This window comes from Rhinatrema bivittatum, chromosome 2, assembly GCF_901001135.1.
Source record: "Rhinatrema bivittatum chromosome 2, aRhiBiv1.1, whole genome shotgun sequence".
Lineage (NCBI taxonomy): Eukaryota > Metazoa > Chordata > Amphibia > Gymnophiona > Rhinatrematidae > Rhinatrema > Rhinatrema bivittatum.
The window spans coordinates 177,402,290-177,414,324 of record NC_042616.1 but is presented as its reverse complement, the minus strand read 5'-3'; the positions used below and the strand labels follow the sequence as shown (position 1 = coordinate 177,414,324).

At 44.3% G+C, this 12,035-nt stretch overlaps 1 protein-coding gene across 1 annotated transcript in view; it reads right to left on the bottom strand.

Annotated features, from left to right (window-relative positions):
• Positions 1-12,035, bottom strand: part of DYNC1I1 (dynein cytoplasmic 1 intermediate chain 1) — a 693,069-nt gene that overhangs the window by 4,044 nt on the left and 676,990 nt on the right. The window lies entirely within an intron of this gene.

Genomic DNA, 12,035 nt, shown 5'->3' with positions numbered 1-12,035 from the left:
TAAATCCAAAGATAATTCCAATGGTGTATCCTCTCTAATAACCTCTGCATTCTGGGCTTGAGGAAGATAGTAAGTCTTAGAATAGGCACTGCAGAAGATGGAACCTTGAGAGTTTGGGTCACATAATTCTGAAATAATTCTATCGGGGCGATCTTCTGTATAATGGGGAAATTAAGAACTCTGATTAAAAGATCATATCCCAATTTCTATATTTTCTATCTTTTTAGTAGATATTATATCAGATTGTACCAGCTGTTTCTATACTTGATCCAGCATCTCCACTCGAGACTAGATTATTTATCTTGCTTTCTTGGGATGTTATTTTACCAGCATTATCCTGAAGGGATTTATTTGTATCCATAACAGCTGTAGTTAGCCCCATGATCAATGCTTCCAGTTTTAACAAGGCATTCCACAATATGTCCAGAGTTATGACTGCAGGTTTAGGAAACCAAATTTTCCCAACCAAGGCCTTAACAGGCTCTCTACCAAGCACAGTTTTAGTCGGTGTTTCAGGTCCCACCCTGGTTTGGGCTGAAGCTAATGCAACTGAAACAGAAATCTCTTCACTTGTGGGGAGATTATGTACCCCATTTAAAGTTTCCTTTTCCATATCATTCAGTTCAGAAGTCTCAGCGACATCCCAGGGTCCCCCCGAATCACAACTCTGTGCATTCCCTCCAAGTGGTCCACCGCGACCACGGGGGCCATACTGGGTGTAGCCGGCGCTCCTAGGCTTAAGGAGATCTCATAGGCCTGCACGGGGGACTTCCACTCCACGTCCACCATCACTGCAGCTGTCTCAGTGGGAGTTAAATCTGGTGTCACAAAAAACTCCGAAATCTGCAGCTGTGCTGGGCCAGGCAAGGGAGAACTAGTTGCTATCTCCCTTACCTTGGTTTTGCACTTTGTGTGAGGCATTTTCTTTTCAGGTAAAAGTTGTTTTTAGGAAAACGGCGAGGAGTCTGCATGCGTCTCAACAGGCTGCCATCTTAGGTCCTCCCCCATACGTCTAGTTTTTTGATGCTTAGTCAGGCCTTCTATTCCGTGAATCTAAGTTAATCAGCACGTTAAGTGGCCACATGCTTACCAGTGCGCCCAAGTTACATTGTGCGCATAAATTGTTTTTATGGCGCTTAGTTTTGGGATGCCTAAGTTTTGGACACCTAATTTTTGGATGCCTAGGAATTGGGACATCTAGATGTGAGATGGCTAGGTGTTGGATGCCGAATATTTGGATGCCTAGGTTGGACGCCTAGTGTTTTTGGCCATACCAAAAAAAAAAAAAAGCTAAACAAAAGCCTCTGGCTGCTGCTTAAATGCGCAGTTGGCCATAATGGCACCTATGCCTAGGAAGCCTAAGTGCCATTCTCTTTGCGCGGAGTGCCTGCTAACTTGTGTCAGCACTGTTTGGAGGCTCAGGGAGAATTTTCTTCTGATTCCACTAAGCCTGGCTCTTCCCAGCTAGATATAGGCCTTGGGTACTGACGACTCAAGTGGGGTATCTGATTTTGGAACTCCCATAACTGGTTCCTTAGCAGGGGATGGTAGCTCAGTGTGTACGCCTCAAGGACCTCCTGGATTGGATGCTTCTCCTTTTTTATGGGTAGAGTTTGTCCAGGGATTGCAATCCTTTCTCCAGATGCAATCTTCAGCCCTCTCTAATATTCCTAGAATCACAGATAGTAACCTTGCCGGGACCTACTGTTAAGTGCCAGAGTACAGCTAGTGCAGCAGCAGGGCTTCACAATGGAGGTCTGGATGGTGAAATTCCTCCAAGATTAGAGCCATATAGAACTTTGCTATGGTTCTTTCATAAAGATGAACTGCCAGCTCTGATTTCCCAGACCTTACAAATGCTCAGAATTCCTGGAACAGACGCTGTGACTGAGCCAAAGAAAAATCCCATTTTGGTTTCCTTGCATAAGGCCTCTTGTTTTTTTCCCTGAGATGGAAGCTATTCAAGAATTAATTGATTTTGAGTGGGGCATCCCAGAGGCTAATTTCAAAGGGGGATCAGGTTTTGGAAGGCCTGTACCCTTTGGATCCAGTGGCAAGAAAGAGTTTACATTTTCCAAAGGTAGATGAACTTGTATGTGCAGTCTCCAAGCAGACCACTATTCCTGTGGAAGGAGGAGTGGTCTTGAAGGATGCTCACAATAGAAGGTTTGAGAATATCTTAAGCAAGCATTTAATGCAATGGCAATGACCTTACAAATCGCTTCTTGTTTTTCCCTGGTGGCTTGATCTTGTTTACTTCTCTCCCAGGAGGTCAATGACTCTGGAGTAAACTCCAGGGCAGTTATGGAGCCAGCTGCTGCGGGCCATGATATGGTCTGCTTTTCAGCCACAGGAGAGGCTTCCATTGTAGTGGCCAGGCATGAGTTTTGGCTGAGAAATTGGTCGGCCGATGCGATCTCCAAGGCTAACCTTACCAAATTGCCCTTTAAAGGCTTGCTTTTATTTGGGAGCAAATTGGAAAAATTGGCAAGTAAGTGGGGTGAATCTCAGGTTCCTCATTTGCCAGAGGATAAGAAGCAGACACCACGCTCTTAACATGAGAGGTCATACTAGAGGATCCGGGCATTTTTGTCCCTATAGAGGAATGACCCTTCAGAGAACTCCACCTTTTGGTAGGTCTCAGTCCTTTCATCCCCAACAGCCAAGAAGAGGGCGTGGGTTCGGGTAGTGGAACCTCCCAACCCTCCCAATGAAGATTTGCTGACCCACCCCCAGGAACAGGAGATAGGGGATGTCTCTCTGTTTCTCTTCTATCAGAGATGGGTTGTGATCACATTGGATCAATGGGTCCTGGAGGTGATACAAGAAGGATATGTGCTGGAGTTTCACAGTGTTCCTCAGTACGTGTTCATGGTGTCTCCCTGCCACATACAACAGAAGAAGCAGGCAGTGGATACTACATCGGTAAGGCTCCTCAGTCTGAGGGCTGTGGTTCCTGTGTTCAAGTCTCTAGAAAATACGGGTCGATATTATATTTATTTCATTGTACCCAAGAAGGAGAGTTCTTTTTGTCCTATCCTAGATCTCAAAGGTGTCAACTCATCTGTGGGTGATGCATTTTCACATAGAAACATTGTGCTCAGTAATAATGGCAGTGCAGTCGGGGGAGTGTCTGACCATCCAATTAGAGCATCAACGCTGTCTGCGGTTTGCAGTTCTGGGACGACATTATCAGTTTCAGGCTCTGCCCTTTGGTCTGGCCACTGCCCCAAGGACCTTTTCCAAGGTAATGGTGGTAGTGGAGGTGGAATTGAGAAAAGATGGAATCCTCATACACTAGTATTTGGACTGGCTGATTTGAGAGCCAAGTCGCTGGAAGAGAGCTGCAGGGTGACCCGCAAGGTGATCTTCCTGTTGCAGGAGCTTGGCTTGGTGGTGAACCTGACCAAGAACAGTCTTCAGCCTGCTCAGTCATTGGAATACCTTGGGGGTTCTGTTTGACACGAGGCAGGGCAAGGTTTTCCTGCCAGAAGTGCACATTCAGAAATTGACAGCTCCATCTTGTTATTGAACACTTTGCGTCCGACCATATGGTCCTACCTGCAAGAACTTAGCTTAATGGCAGCGACCCTGAAAGTGGTCCCGTGGGCGAGGGCACATTAGCATCCTCTTCAGCACTTCCTGCTGTCTCGGTGAAGCCAGCAGTTTCAGGACTATTCGATTCGGCTTCTCCTAACGGAGGAATTCTCCACCCAACTGCTGCAGGCAGATAATCTAAGGAAGGGAGTTTCCCTAGCATGACCGGACTGGCTAGTACTGACAACAGATGCGAGCCTCCTTGGTTGGGGAGCTAACTGTCAGGAGCTGACGGCACAAGTGTGCTGGAATACAGAGGAGTCTCTCTGGAACATCAATCATCTGGAAGACAGGGTGGTCCGGTTGGCATGTTTGCAGCTCAGCGACAGGCTGCAGGGTCAATCAGTCCAGATAATGTCGAACTGATTGACCACTGTGGATTAAATCAATCGGCAGGGAGGAACCAATAGCCAGCAAGTGTTGCAGGAAATAGATCGGCTTTTGGAATAGGCAGAAGTGCATCTCCAAATTATCTCATCCTCACAGGAAAAAACAATGTAAGCGCAGACTTTCTCAGCAGGCAGTCTGGACCCAGGAAAATGTGCTTTGTCAGAAAAGGCGTTTCAGCTGGTTCTGGATCGTTGGGGGTCCCCTGTTCTAGATCTCCTGGCAACTTATCGCAATGCAAAAGCTCTGTGATTCTTCCGCCGCAGGAGAGATCCAAGCAGTCGGTTGATCAATGCCCTAGTCAGGACTGGCTGGAAGACAAGTTGCTGTATGCTTTTCCTCCATGACCCATGTTGGGCAGATTAATCCAAGGGATCCAGTGCCACAGAGGGATGGTGCTCTTGGTTGCTCCGGATTGGCCCAGGAGGCCGTGGTATGCAAATTTGTGACATCTCCTGGGGGGACTCTCCCCTTCGACTTTCAGCACACAGGACCCTGCTAAGTCAGCCTTCAGAGGGCTCGATTGCTGAAACATGAATACTCGGTGGCAGTGATTTCCACCTTGTTTAGGGCCAGAAAGTTTGCCACTTCCTTGGCCTATATGCAAGTTTGGTGAGTATTTGAGGCCTGGTGTGCGGATCTAGGTACTCTTTCTCATTTGGCCAAGATCCTGCTCGTTTTGGAAATTTTGCATGATGGCTTGAATAAAGGTTTGGCCTTTAATTCCTTAAAGGTACAAGTAGTGGCTCTTTCCTGTTCAGGGGTCAGGTGAATGGTGGTTCCTTGTTGGCTCATCCTGATATGGCCCGTTTCCTAAAAGGAATGAAACATCTTCATCCTTCCTTGTGGTTTCCAGTACCCTTATGGAGTCTAAATTCGATCTTGGATTTCTTAGCAGGTCCTACATTTAAACCAATGCATAGCCTGAAGTTGCCGTTACTGACTTTGAAAATGGTGTTTCTGGTGGCAGTTTGTTCTGCGTGGCATTTCCAAGCTGCAGGCCGTGTTTTGCTGGGAGTCTTTCCTCTGGGTGACTCCAGGGGTAATACAGCTGCATACTGTTCCTTCTCTTTTACCAAAGGTGGTTGCTGAATTTCACTTGAATCTGTCCTTCTCCCTGCCATCCCTTGACAGAGAGAGATGTAAGGGAATATCACTCTTGCGACCCTTGGATGTCAAGAGACACATTATCCGGTACCTGGAGATTTATGGAAAACAGATCGCCTGTTTGTGCTTCACGGTGGTACTAAACAAGAAAAACTGGGCTCGCGAGCTACAATAGCCTGCTGGATTAAGGAGGTAGTTACAGCAGCATATATTGATGCTGGCAAGCCGTTACCTAGTCAGATTAGGGCTCATTCCACTAGGGCTCAGGCAGTGTCATGGGCAGAAGTTAGGTTGCTGTCTCCCGCTGACATTTGCCAAGCGGTGATGTGATCCTCCTTACACACATTTTCTAGATTTTATCATCTGGATGTATAGGCCCGGGAGGACACAGCCTTTGCACATGCAGTTTTGATTGGACTGCGGGCAGCCTCCCGCCCTATTCAGAACTAGATTGGGTACATCCCACTTGTTCTGGATTCATCTGACTAAACGCTAAGAAATGAGAAATTACTATTTACCTGATAATTTCCTTTTCTTTAGGACAGTCAGATGAATCCAACTTCCCTCCCTTGGCTGCCGAATGATTATAGTATGTCGTCCTGTGTGACTACATATTACAGGGATTACTGGTAAGTGTCAATGTAGTCCCTGGTCTAATGTTATTACATTCTTATCTGAGCTCAGTGTTGCCTGTTGACAGAGTATTGAAATGGTTATCTGTTTTTCATCAAGTGTTTTGCTAGTCTGTCCACAGTTGCTTTTGAAGAGAACACTGGCAGGCTGATGTCACTGCAGGGGTATATATACTGTGACGTCAGCTTGCTCCGTCTCCATCTGCTGGTAGAGGTGCATAACCCACTTGTTCTGGATTCATCTGACTGTCCTAAAGAAAAGGAAATTATCAGGTAAGTAGTAATTTCTCAGTATTTTTTATTTTAATAAAATACGGAATACAAGAGTAGAGGCTGCTTATGTACTATATGCTAATTTTTACATACATAACATTTTGAAAATTCACCCCAATGAGTGTGTAACATGAAGTATTTATTTTACACACACTTCCCCCCCCCCCACCCCCAGTAATATTCTGGTGTTTCAAGCAGTGCACTGTGGTATGATGGAGTGGTTTTCAATCGTGGTTCAGTGTTAATGGTACATGAGATGTCAATGAAGAATAAGGGAGTTACTCACAATCAGTAAGCACCACCCCTTCCAAAGTATGCCATGGAATCCTTTCTTTTTTACTTTTGAGCGGAAAAAGGAGTGCCAACTGGAGGAGCTATTAAAACTCACAACTCCTACACCAACATATCTAGCTGTCATTGCTTTTACTTCTGCTAATCACTGCATCCTGGTTCTGTTTGTGCTATGTATTTTCTGTAGTGTTAAAAATTTAGTGTTAAAAATTTTCCTTATTTTGTGGCTGTTTTGTAACAGACATTTCATGTATTATTAAGGTGATGGTGTATGTGTCTAAATTTCTCCAGCACAACATCATGGTGATCTAAAAAGAAAGTACATGTTTATGTGGGTGTGTGCCGTTTTTCAAAGACAGAGAGAAGTGTGCAGAGCTGATAGGAGGAAAAAAAGGACACAAACAAATAGATATGCTAATGAGGTTTCATATCTTACTAAAATCTCATGTTCCACTACTTGAAATAAACAGGAGAGAGACTTGCCACAAAAAATTGTAGGGTGTTTAGTTTAGGTTGGTTTTTTTTGTTTTATAAGTGACGCCTATTCACCCTAGGCCCTGCACTTTTCTGTCTCTTACACACACACACACACACACACACACACACGCTATTGGAACTAGAGTGCAAAGGCTGCATTTCTACTGTATATAAGGAAAACTGGTTAATCAACAAAATTGGGTGTCTATACATTATCTCAGAGACAGTCAACATACTTTGAACAGTATCATAGGGGACAAGTGAGGGGGGTTGAGGGGAAGAGTTGTTAGGTTCCCCTAATATCATTTAGGACATTTAGGCTTCATGAGAGAGAGAAGAGGGTGTCTTTCTAGGTATCCAGGTGAATTTACTTAAGTAACCCAAATATATCAGGCATGGCAAAATAGCTGTAATAAACAGAATCCTAAGCAGCAGGATAAATACCAGGTATGTGGTATGTGAGTGGCTTGGTAATGTATCATTATAATGTAGTAATTAAATGAGAGAAAAATTCTGTGGTGGATATTTTAACCGTTTAAATTAAAATATCTGCAGCATGATCTACATTTATAAAAGAAACCTCTACTTTGGGCTGCACAGTATTTTAACTGTTTTGCATCTAATCACAACTACTACTATAAAAGCTTCCTTAACTTTGTAACAGAGAATTATGAATTTGCACAGTTATATAGATTAGCGTATAGCATGAATATTGAACCAGTATTGCTAAATCACATTTACAAATTAATGAGATTTCACATGCCGAGGGAACAGAAGGTCCAAGGCTATCATAAATAAGGTAAACATTACATTTTTATTTATTTTTTTAAATTTTCTCATTCCCCCACCCCACTCAGGTGTGCTTTTATGATTACTCCTGCATGTATGGCTTTAAAATCTATTTTAATCTCAGAGATGATACAACAAATTAAACAAATCACAGTCTTCATTAAGGGAAAAAAACCAAAACCTCACCCTGAGATGGTAACACTGACTTCTAACCTATGCAAAAAAATCAAACTAGGAAGCCATTAGTCTACTGTTGCCTGTTCCCCAAGATCCGCAAGAATGTCCCAAATGATGATTGCATAACCTGGACCCACATAAATTGCACTGCAAACGGACTTGCACAGAATGTTGCACACTGTACACACTTATCAAGTACCAGCATTTGTGAGTCGTTATTTTTTTTTTTTAATTTGGCAACATTAATCAAGTTCAAAAATGCATATAAACTACGGAAAACAGAAAAAAATTACATTTTTAAAGTAAAAATTGTATTACACAGAGTAGATCTGAGTAAGTGCACAGTAAGATCAGCTTACTTTGAAAATAGTCTATTTAGATAATTTATAGTGCAAATAATTGTAATGTGTGCACTTTCTTTTAAATCTAAAAGAAAGTTTTAACTACTGAAATTAATAAAGATCAGATCCTTCAAGGAAAACATAAGTACTAGAATGCAGTTCTACAACACAGTATAAGGAACGGTACCTTTTACCTGAAATATGGAAACTGGACTTTTTATATTTACTGAAACCGGCTATATTTCTTTTTTTTTTTGTTTCTTTTCAGACCAGACCCAATGCCACACACACAGATGGAGACAAAGTGGGAGGTAGGGTAGGATGAAATGGCCACCAAAGTAAGTAAGCACACCCCTTTCACATAAATACTGCACCACTGTACTTAACTCGTGGGAGAGCCCAGCACCACTGTTAACAATGGATGAAACCACAAGAAAATTCTAAGCCAGAATATACAGAGGGTTTTTAATATGCTGCAATGTTTATACCGCAAAGCATATAGTCGGGCATAACTTCTTTTTTATTTTGTGTTCGTAAGTGAAGAGGGGAATGCCATAGCAGGACTAAACCTCTATTTTGCGCACACTAGTTTGCCTTGACGTTGTAGATAAGTATATAGCAGGCTGCAGTGTGTTAACCCAGCTCTCATCTATTCTACAGTAACCTATGCTTCAGCTTGCTTTGTAATGTGCCAGCAAAGCTCCATTTAACTGGTGCCAGAACAAGGTGGGGGTGGGGTAAAAAAATGTGGAAATGACAAAATGCCTTGACGATATGGAGTCGTTCTTAATTGCTGAATGAATACTTAACTTCACTCAGTCGATCTCATAAAAGGTACATTCAGCATTACCTCAAAGTCCTTTTTTTTTTTTTTTTCCTTTCTTTTTTTAACTTATCATTTATGACATGTAAAAATAGCATTTTTTTTCCTCAGGAACAGAAAGCTCCATTTTAGAGCATAGAGCCTGTCTACTCAATGACCATGATCTCACCAGAAATCCACGATGGATCAAAGATTTATACTGTCAACTTCAACCACAATGATTTATCAAGAATAGCATTGATTGTTAACGGAGGCTGCTCAGGGGTAGAGCCACAGTCTGCCAAGCATATGAGGTCTTAGTTTGACACTAGATACTGTGCCTTGGGCAGCTTGGAGTGCCACAGCGGCAGCAAGACATCACGGGAGTGTGGTTACCATACAGTTCAAGCTCTCAGACCCACATGGAGCCAGAGATAATAGAAGCAGCAGCTGGAGTCGGCCAAGCCCAGAAAAAGGGAACAAGCTGTGTGGCAGGAGGAGGTGAGTGGAGGACACACACAGGGAGCTGCAGAGCAGGAGGAGCCAGTAGCACAATGGTGTGGGGAAAAGAAAAGACAAAGAGCAGCAGCTCTGAAGCAGGCCACATAATAGAAGCGGGGAGCATCTGTAATGGGGACCCGGAAATGGAAGAGGCAGCATTGGAGCAAGGGTAAAAGGACAGATACTGGGAGGAACGTGTGGTAGGAATGGGTAAAAGAAAAACCTCTAAAAACAGGCCAATATTTAAAAACCTGGATAAGAGAGAACTTAATCAGGCTAACTTTAACCAGATTGGTTAGAGAGAATTCAGAGGCTAAATGACCTCAATAAAATTATCAGGCTATATGTAGGCAGACAAGTTTCCAACCTAACCAGCTATGTTTAAATATTCCTAGTGGGTTTCAAATTTCTAGGGGTACATGTACCCAGATACCTCTACCTTAAACAGCTATCTTGCTGTTAAACAAAACAAAACAAAAAAAAGGCCCAATTCCCTGACTTCCACCCCAGTGCCAAAAGACAACCCCTCCAAACAAAGTTTAAAAGTGTATGTGCTGTGGAGCCACTGGCTGGCTAAAGTGCCCCTCCTCCATATGCCAAGAAAACTTAATTCTGGCCACCACCTCTTCTTCTCACCACGCCCAAATCCTCTCAAACCCCTAACCAACTAGTTTACACTTCCAATATTGCTGTAAGAGCAATGCTGGATGTCATCGCAGGGAATGGTAGGAGAGTACTGTGATCCCAGCAGCAGCAGCAAGGAGTTTGCGAAGTTGCCAGCAGGCCCCATATTTATTTATTTTACAGCAAGTGCGCCACTTAACCAGCTGTGTTCTTTTGAATGTGGCGGTAAAGTTATCCAAGAACATATTTCTGGATAACTATAACCAAGGCTTAATTTTGGGGGGGGGGGGGAACGGCCTGAAATAACAGTTCTAACTACTTCTTTTCAGACTTGAGAGGAAGAGCAACCGGGAATGTTCTGCTCGGCCCCTCCCCTTCTGAAGACTGGAGCAGAGGATAAGCCACTCTCTCTAATCCAGCCCCTTCCTGCCTGACCCTCCACTCTCCTCTTCCACAGGGAAGAGGTGAGACTGTGAAGCAGATGCCACACAGCAAAGAAACAAACACAAAAAGGAGTTGAGTTAGCACAATTTTTAAACATTATTTATTTTGAACTTTATATACCGACATTCATGTCATATCAGTTTACAGTGGAACACAATATTGCAACAAGCATAGGGGCGGATTTTAAGAGCCCTGCGCGCCGGTGCGCCTATTTCACATAGGCCTACTGGCGCGCGCAGAGCCCCGGGACTCGCGTAAGTCCCGGGGTTTTCCGAGGGGGGCGTGTCGGGGGCGGGCCCGATCCACGCGGCGTTTACGGGGCGGGACGTAGCGTTTCGGGGGCAGGTCCGAGGGCGTGGTTACGGCCCGGGGCGGTCCAGGGGCATGGCCGCGCCCTCTGGACCCGCCCCCAGGTCGCATCCCGGCGCGCTAGCGGCACGCTGGCGCGTGGGGATTTATGTCTCCCTCCGGGAGGCGTAAATCCCCCGACAAAGGTAAGGGGGGGGGGGTTAGGTAGGGGAAGGGAGTGGAGGGCAAAAGAAAGTTCCCTCCGAGGCCGCTCCGATTTCGGAGCGGCCTCTGAGGGAATGGAGGTAGGCTGCGCGGCTCGGCACTCGCCGGCTATATGGAATCGGTAGCCTTGCATGCGCCGATCCAGGATTTTAGCGGATACGCGTGGCTACGCACGTATCTACTAAAATCCAGCGTACTTTTGTTGGCGCCTGATGCGCCAACAAAAGTACGCCAAATCGCGCTTTCTGAAAATCTACCCGATAGTGTCAGTCATCATCAAAGCTTCAATGCTTGATAAGTAGTACACCTCACAAGTTTCAAACCTGTGCTAATCCAACCCCTTTTTGTGTCTGTTACCCAGGTCTTAATTTCTGATGGAATAATCCAGAATGGCATTCTGCCATTTATTTTTTTTTTTTTTTTTACCAGAACGCAAGGAGCCAAAGTAAAGCTGGAATTGTTAAATCATTTCCAATTCCCTGAAGAAATGGAGCAGAGCTGGTGGTGGCAGAATCATTTCTGGCCCCTCAGCTACCAGAGGAAGCAGATCCAGGGAGTTTGGAGCTGTTTACCATGAGACAAAAGCAGCCACAATGCCTTAAGTTTTGTGAAGTTTCCTGGCACAATTGAAAGACCAGGGCATGTAAGCTGCCTTGAACTATGAATATGTGGCATAGAAATCAAATAAAGAAAGAAAATAAATTGTGTCTGTGTGTAAACTCCCAGCCTCTCTCCCTCACACAGGTCGCGGCCTTTTCCAGCCCCTGCCCTGCTCCCTACCACTTTGCCTCCCCCTCCTCTCACCTACTCCACAGGTATTTTTTTCTGTCTACAAATTAAATCGACTTTAGCTCTGCTCATACCATTATCTATACTTAGCCAGACAGTTTGACTAATTCCAAATATTAAAATTAGTCAAATAAATTAGCAATTCCGAGCTGAAATTCCTTTGGATAACTGGCGGTGATCAACATTGGCATTTTATCCAGGTAAAACACAAGTTATTGATTTTTAAGTATCTTCATCTGGGGTTCTCAGCCCAGTCCTAGGTACACACCTAGCCAGTCAGGTTTTCAGGCT